This window comes from Fukomys damarensis, unplaced genomic scaffold (assembly GCF_012274545.1).
Source record: "Fukomys damarensis isolate Sample0158 unplaced genomic scaffold, DMR_v1.0_HiC HiC_scaffold_24, whole genome shotgun sequence".
In the NCBI taxonomy this organism is placed as follows: Eukaryota; Metazoa; Chordata; class Mammalia; order Rodentia; family Bathyergidae; genus Fukomys; species Fukomys damarensis.
This window is the reverse complement of record NW_022900936.1, coordinates 1,089,494-1,097,740: the sequence shown is the minus strand read 5'-3', so window position 1 is coordinate 1,097,740 and position 8,247 is coordinate 1,089,494.

Genomic DNA, 8,247 nt, shown 5'->3' with positions numbered 1-8,247 from the left:
GGGGGGAACGCGGGGGGGGGGGGGGGGAGTCGCTGCCTGCAGGGTGTTGAACAGGATGGGGCAGCGCTCCGGGGTTGTGGGAGTGGTTGCCAACTGCCCTGGTCAATGGAAAGTGGCCGGGGGCCCCAGCCTCACTCAGCCTCACGAAACGCACTGCCCCTCTGCCTGCCTCAGCTCCACATCCTCTCCCCTCCTCAGCCTGGTCCCCAACCCTGAGACTGGACAGCTCAGTGTGTCTGGTGCCTGGAGAACACGCGGAGACCCTCCCTGCTCAGCCTTGGGGCAGTGAGGTGCAGGCTGGACTCAGTCATTTCCTCCCAAGACCCCAGCAGGGGGCTGTGGGTCAGTCCATCTGTGGCGTGCCCTGGCACAGAGGTGTTCACAGAGCCCCCGAGACACACCTGGGAGGGCAGGTGTGGCCCGTGGGAGGAGGGGAGCTGGCCAAGGCCGGGCTGGCCATGACTCCCCTCTCCACTGGACACACTCTCACCCAGCAGGGGCCGGAATGGAGTTGGGGAGCTCCCTCCACCATGCACTTTTCCAAGGGGGACCCTGGGGGTTCTGGGGGTGGCCCCTGGCACTTCTCTTTATGTCCTGGAGCTCCTGTGTCTGTCACGTGACTGGGCAGGTGGTGACTGCTCCAACAGACAGAGCAGCGAGGCTGTAGCCCCAACACAGCCTGGAGACTTTTATGCGTCTGATGACACCACTGTCACCCAAGCTGTGACCCAGCCTGTCGTCTTGCTGGCCTCAGGAGGCTGTGGTGTGGCCCCTGAGGAGAAGCATGGATCTGAGCGTCTGGCCTGTGGAGGTCGGGAACACCGTGCGGAGAGCCAGGCCCAGACCCCTGCTGCTGCTCTGCCCTCTACGGAGGGCACTGGCCGCACACCTGTGTGTGTCTCCAGGCCAGGGGGGCGCAGGGGCCCACCCAGGCACTCCTTGCCCTGGTCCCAGAATGCCCTGCTGGGCAGCACTGACCAATGTGGCCCCGCACAGCCCCCAAGACAGGTCCACCCCCAGCAGGAGGCAACCACAAGGTGCAGTATGGGGACTGGGTCTGGGGTCCTGTGGGGTGCAGAGGAGATGCCAGGGTGCAGGAGCCCATGTCAGGGCTGCAAGTCCGCTCCTGGCAGCTGATGCAGAATAGGGCAGCCACTGCATGAAACCCTGGCAAGTGGGAGTACCCGAGGACGAGGTGACACAGGCACAGAGGAGAGGCGAGGTATTCAGAAGTCAAGGATAGAAACTTACAGAACATCCACAGGGAGGCACGAAACTTTCCAGACATCAGTGACCAAGCAGAAACCATGCCCCAGGCGTCTCCCACACCGACCCTGGGATCCATGTTGTCAGTTCATCAGAGGACAGATTCGGGTTTTGGAAAAAGTGACTGAGGGTAAACGCTAGGCGGCAGGCAGAGCCCCAGGATGTGGGGCCACGGGACCCACGCTAAGGCCCAGTTCTCTTCCCCTGAAACTGAAGAATACACTTGAGGACAAAAGGAGGCATTTAGGCGAATGCGTTTTAGAAGCAATGAATAAGAAAAACAGCCACCAGGAGGGGAGGAAGCCCAGCAGCCAGGCCTTGTCTGGACAGGCGGAGTGCAGGGCTCCTTTCGAAGAGGATGTGCTCAAGGGGTTCTAGTGCTTTGCCAAGGAGTAAAACTTACCAGCCAGAGGGAGGAGGGGCTTAGTCCCAGAGCAGGGATAGAAAAGCCTGGCTTTCTCCTTGGGAGCGATGGGCTGGGGAGCGTTGGGGACGACTCTGAGGCACTGAGGTAAACATGCTCACCCCAGCTTTCCACCCCCAGGAGAGTGCTCCAAAGAGAGGAGGGCAGGGACTTTCAGACCCCAGAGACAGGGGACAGCCTGCAGGGACACAGAGAGGGGAGAGAACCAGGAATGGGAAAGGTATGGACACATCTGAAAACTCACTTTAAATTCCCTTTAAAAGACAACCAATTCTGAGGCAGGAGGATCACTGTGAGCTCGAGACCAGACTGAGCTACATAGTGAGTTCCAGGTCAGCCTCAACTACATAGTGAGACCCTGTCTCAAAAAAAAAAAAAAAACCCAAAACAAACAAACAAAAAAAACAAAACAAAAAAAGACAACCAATTGCTAAATGCAAAACAAAAAATGAATGGCATATTATGAGGATTATTACAAATGGAGACATAAAATGTAAGCTGGCATAAAAGCTGGGAGTAGGAACATATCACTGTACAAAACACCACTGTGCTGTGTGCTATAAATCTGTCCACACATGGAAGGAAACAAGTATTCCAGCTAATGAGCCAACAAACAAGATGAATGGAATTAAAAACTCAGTCCAAAAGATGGCAGAAGAGGGGGGGAAATAACACATAGGACAAATAATGACGTTAGCAAGGCGGCAAGTTTAACCCAACCGAATTAATAATCATGTTGATGTTCTGATGGACCGAGTGCTCAAACGGGGGCAGACATTGTACAACTGACCAAGAAAGCAATATCTTGCCATGTGGTGCTGACAGGAAAAGCACATTAAAGATGCAACTAGATGAAAAATGAAAGGCTGGGAAAATACTCGCCATGACAAAGCTTCTCAGAAGCTGGCCCAGGGGTGACTACAATACCAAAGTAGATATCACAGCTAGGGACACTAAGGATTAAAGAGGATTATTTCACGGTAATGAAGGGCTCTGAGAGAACTCAATTCTAAACGTGTATGCACCCAGTAACAAAACTTCAAAACACAAGAAGCAAAACTGCCAGAACCCTAAGGAGACAACACAATGAGAGATCTCAACCATCATCCCATTTTAAAACTTGATGAGGCAAGTAGACATCAACCTTAGTAGAGGCAGAGAAGGCTTGAAAGATGTCACCCAAATCAACATTTATGGCAGAACAGATGTGCTTTCCATTGCACACACACAATTTACAAAAACAGACCATATCTGGGCCCTCAAGCAACTCTCATTTAAAGAATTAAATTCACTCAGAGTGTGTTCTCCGACCATGGTGGATATAAAGTAGGCATCAGGAACACACAGATTTCTGGAAAATCTCTAAATGTTTAGAAACAAGAAAGCAGCTATGCAAACACCTAGTCGTCTGAGAACAAAGCACTAAGGAATCAGAGTATTTTGAACCAGACTGAGGTGGAAGGTGCATGGGGTCTGGATGCCAGCCTCCTCTTGTTTGAGTGAGCCCCTGCGTGACTCCGCGATGTCCCAGCTTGAAGACGCCGATTCTCTTGCAGCGAGACTTGTGCATTCGTCTGACCCATCACTGTTAGGAGTTCTACGTTAAAGCAGCAGTTGTAGTTTACATGGGTCATGAGTGGGGACTCTGCTGGCCTGTTTTCCTTCTCACATCTGTTTCCCCAGGCAGACCCAAGACGCCAACCTAGGCAGTGCTCTCCACGCTCCCTTCACCCCTGCAGGGCAGCGCCCGCACCACAACACCACCCACTGCCTTTGTCCTCTGCCCAGGGTCTAGGCCCCTGGATCTAGAATTCTAGGTTGGTGGGTTTTTTTCTTGCAACATCGAAGCCTCTCACTTCATTAGTGCTTTGGTTGAATGCGGGTACAAAAACTCTCAGCTAAATGGTAGCAAATTTCGCCTCAAAAAGGCAAACCCATCCTGACCCTGGGGTTCATCCAGGTGTGCACAGCTGGAAATCGGGGTGTGTCACCTCAGCTGCAGGTCTGAATGAGGAAAAACCAGTCACCCACACTGTCACCTGCAGAGCAGAGCCACACTCCAGTGTCAGCATCAACCGCCCAAGTCACGTGAGGACGCGGTGTCACGTGGTTTCAGGGTCCGGCGCCCAGGGGTTGAGGCGGCTGCGTCCTCTGGGCTGCGGGAGCTCTGGACTGTGGCTCACAACCTCGAACCCAGCGCGGGGTGCAGCTTGTCCGGGCAAATCCAAAAATCACCGGGCGGGGTCTGCAACGGGACAAGGCGCCTGGCTGCGCTCGCCACGCGGGACACAGACTCACTAGGGGGCAGGGAGGGCGCCGATTTCCTTAGGGGAACCAAGCTGCACCGGAGGCCGACTCTGGCTGGGGTCTAAAGACTCCCGAGAGAGCACAGGGTGGGAGCGACACATGGGCATCTAGAGGCGACGCCCGCGGTGGATGTTCAGCTGATGCGGCCCACAGAGGGCCCCAGTGGTGCCCCTCAGAGGTGCAAGGATGCAGGGCTGCGAGCACGCAGCCTCTCTGCAGCACCCAGCACATCCCGTGCTCGAACCTTGATTTCTGTCCCAGATTCGGGGGCAGGAGCCGGGCTCTGAGCTGAAACGCTGGTCCTGGGAAGGGGCAGAAAATGCCCCGAGCCCCTGCTGGGCCAGAGAGGAAGGCAGAGGAAAGCAAGCAGGCATCTGGAAAGGTCAGCTGAAGGCACCCAGGGACACAGGCTGCCTGAGGAGCCACGAATGGCGACGCTGGCGCAGCTGGAGCAAGCAGAAGCTGCGGGCTTAGAACACCGCAGGCACAGGATGAGCGCCTCGGCCTCCCCTGACCCTGTACGTGGCACAACAGCGTGCAGGGAGAGAGTAGGAGGAGAGGCAGACCGAGAGCCCACCTGGCCACACGGCTGCTGCCCGAAGCTCGAGGTCGGCCCCCCATCCCATGTGTGGGCTGGGTAGACTTCCTCCCAGAGCAGGGAAAGGGAAACAGAGTCACCGAGGCCCGGGTCAGCACTGCAGAGTTGAGTCGAGCTGACTGTGTGCCCCTTGGTACGTAATGGTGAGGCCAGGTCACATAATGGCGAGGCCAGGTCTTTGCCAAAGTCTCAGAACCCCTGTCCAGTCAAAGAACACATCGAGTCTCAGCAGATCCGCAGGAAGGGGCTGTCTACAAAACACCCCCCGTCCTCAGAACCCTCAAGCATCACAGTCTCCCTTGGTACGTAATGGTGAGGCCAGGTCACATAATGGCGAGGCCAGGTCTTTGCCAAAGTCTCAGAACCCCTGTCCAGTCAAAGAACACATCGAGTCTCAGCAGATCCGCAGGAAGGGGCTGTCTACAAAACACCCCCAGTCCTCAAAACCCTCAAGATCATCAGAGTCAAGGAAGTGTGGGGAGCTGCTACAACTAAGAGGAGCCCACAGAGACGTGCCGATTCCCTGTGATGTGGTCTCCCGGGTGGGATCTTAGAACAGAAAAGAACACTAGGTGAAACTGAGGAAGTCTAAAGTACGTCTAGCCATAGCTGGGTGTGGGGGTGCACATCTGTAATCCTAACAGTTGGGAGGCTGAAGCAGGGGGCTTGCTGCAAGTTCGAAGCTACTCTGGGCTGCACAGTGTACTCAAGGCCAGCCTGAAGTGCATAGTGAGACCATGTCTCAAACCAAACAGCCAAAAAACAAAACAACCCCCCCAAAAAAACCCCCACAGTGTCTCCGTTTGGCCCATTAAGCAAGACAAGTGCACCTCACTAACAGAAGATAATACACTGGGAACTGGGATGGGTTCTGTGAGAACTCTGCTGGCTTCACGGTTTTTTCCTTATGCCTAAAACTGCTGTAAAATAAAATATTTTTGGAAAGAAAAACTATATTAAGAAAAAAACGAGCAAAGACTTTATCCATGGAGAGTAAGTACGTGCAAGGTTGTCATTATTCACTGGGAAAAACAAATTAAAACCCCAGTGAGCTAGCTCACCCGCCCAAATGGTCAGAAAACCAACATGAAATACGGTACTGTGGACCAGGGTAACAGCGCTCTCGCCAGGGGGAATGTGATTCCTGAGTGGGAAACAGGTTCCTTCAAAAGCTGAAGATCTGCCCTGAGCCCTGGCCCCTCCTCTTCCAGGCCTCCGCCAAGATAAGAGCACGTTTCAAGCAGCTGAAATGAGTGCCTACCAGTGAGAGAAAAGAAAAACTACACAAAACAGTGGGTGAACAGATAAACAAGAACTGACCCAAAGTCCACCAGGGGGTGAAGGGATAAATGGGGGTTGGCCTTACAGTGGAACACTGTGCAGCCATGAAAAAGGAGTAACAAAATGTCAGGGTAATGGTGCTGAGTGATAGCCAGGTCACACATGCTTGAACTGTGGATTCCATTGTATGAAACTCTTGGAAATGAAGGTCCATTGTCCGTGGCTGGAAGCACAGGGGAGCTGCCCCAGGTGCAGACAGGGGTGAGAAGGAAATCCCAGGAGGTGGGAAAGCATTTGGGTGGATGTGGCTTTAATGATGGGTACCCATAGCAGCCATCACTGGGACCGACGCCTTTGCCTGTGTTCCCAGAGCAGCCAGGGAGTCCAGGAGACTGGAAATGTGGTCCCGGGGAAATTCTGTGACCCACTGGGGTTTCAGGCCCGAGCTGTCGCCTGCGTTTCCCCAGAAATGTGTTCAAGTTTGGTCTGGATTTTAAAGCCTGGTTGGCAGGGTACAAGCTCCCAGGTCTTCAAGCAGCAGCCCAGAGCGGCCTGGCCCTGCCTGACTGGGCTCAGGGGTCTCGGTGCTCAGCCAGTGCTCGGCCACAGGGGTGCGTCCGCCCCTGGGATCAGCGCGTCCCCTGAACTGGCGCCTGGCCACACCCACGTCTAGAGAGCAGCGCTGAGGTCCTTTGCTGGGGGGGCAGGGCTGCCCAGCTTAGGCCTGATGGGGCAGACCCAGCCCATCTCACAAATAGAAATTTCCTGAGCTGATCTCCCTCATCATAATTTCTCTCTCCCTCCTTCCCTCCTCTCCCGCCTCTCCCTTTCTCTCCCCCACTGCCCACTGGTGCCAGGTGGTAGCAGCTGCCAGGGCACTCCCTGGGGAGGCGCCGAGCTCTCCGCTGGAAACCAGATCCTTTCCTCATCCGCTCTCAGCCCCAGCCACCCTGGGCAGGCCAGGCAGCCTAATCGGATCTCTGCTCCCAGGCTCGCGCTAATCAGATTGCTCTCCTGCGGTTCCCAGGGCGGCACAGCCTCCGCCCCGCTTCCTCCTTGGCGCCGGGGGTGGGGGGGCCGGGCCCCGCATCTGCGATGGTGTCTGTGCCGGCCACGACCTTCAGGGCCCAGGCCAGCTCCTGCCTCTTCTCGAGGATTCTGGATCCTGGTGTTTTGCTGATCGCACAAAAAGCTTGCTTCCCGCAGTGTGGGGGTGGCCGGACACAGCCCCGAGGGGTGCATCAGCTGCGCTCCTCCGCCGACAGCGACAGTTACGCTGTGAGGAGGCGGCAGGGCGCGGGTTTCCGTGGCTCCCAACACAGCACCCTTCCGAATACCCCTCCGCTGACCCGGTCGCTTCTCCAAAGCCACCGGCAGCCAAGCCTGTGACATGGGGAGGCTTTGGGGCCCAGCGCTTGAACAGGCTACAAGCGGCACAGGTCGGAGGGTCCTACACTCAGGGGTTAGGGACATGCAGGATGGCGCACTCGCGGGCCGGAACTCTGGGCCAGGGCCAGGGCAAACCCCAGAGCTGGGAGCGAGGAGAGGGTGAGGAGTGACTGCACCTTCCAGGGAGCGCTGGCGAGCTTGGCGCCTCCAGGGATGGGCTGGGTGCGCCTTCACCTCAGCCGCCCCTGCTGGGCGTGCTCACCCCCAGCTGGGCCGAGCCACCTCCGGCCTCCACTCTCCGTGGGCTTCTTGGTCTGTGTTTGCAAGTCTGGAAGGGAAGCTTTCTTGGGTGGTCTGGGGTGGGAATGCGAACCCTCGAATGGCTGCGGGCACTTTGATACAGCGAAGGAAGCCTCCTGGAGGACAGGGCCGTGGAGCACTGCGAGGCTGAGATGTGTAGAGCGCGGTGACTGGAACTTGGGCAGTTCTTACGGGCAGCCGCCCTCACCTGGACTTCCTAGCGTCAAGGTCAGTATTACTCATGGCAAGCCTTTAAGCCGGTGTGTTGGGAATCCGAGGCTCAGCAGGTCCCTGCGGCCTTTCCAGTCCGGAGAGGGGCTGGGCCCCCGAGGTCTGAGCGTCTGCTGAGGGTCCAGGCCCACACAGTGGTAGGGAGACAACTGCGGCACATGGTGCCCACCCAGCAGGACAGTGCTCCGAGCCAGGGCAGAGGCTCGCACGGTGTCCCGCGGAGCAGGAGAGCGTGAAGTGGGCCTGGTGGCAATCTGCTCAGCAGGCCCTGAATGCCGGGCAGGTGGCTGCTCTCCAGAGACCTGTTTTCCCCATCGGACTCATGGGATCCGGAAAGCCACATCCTGGCCTCAGTATGTGTTTCCTGCTTTGACTGCTGAAAGCAGCTGTCCATCCTCCAGCCTGCACCTCCTGCCTCCGCCCAGCCTCCGACCAGGAGAAACCACCATGG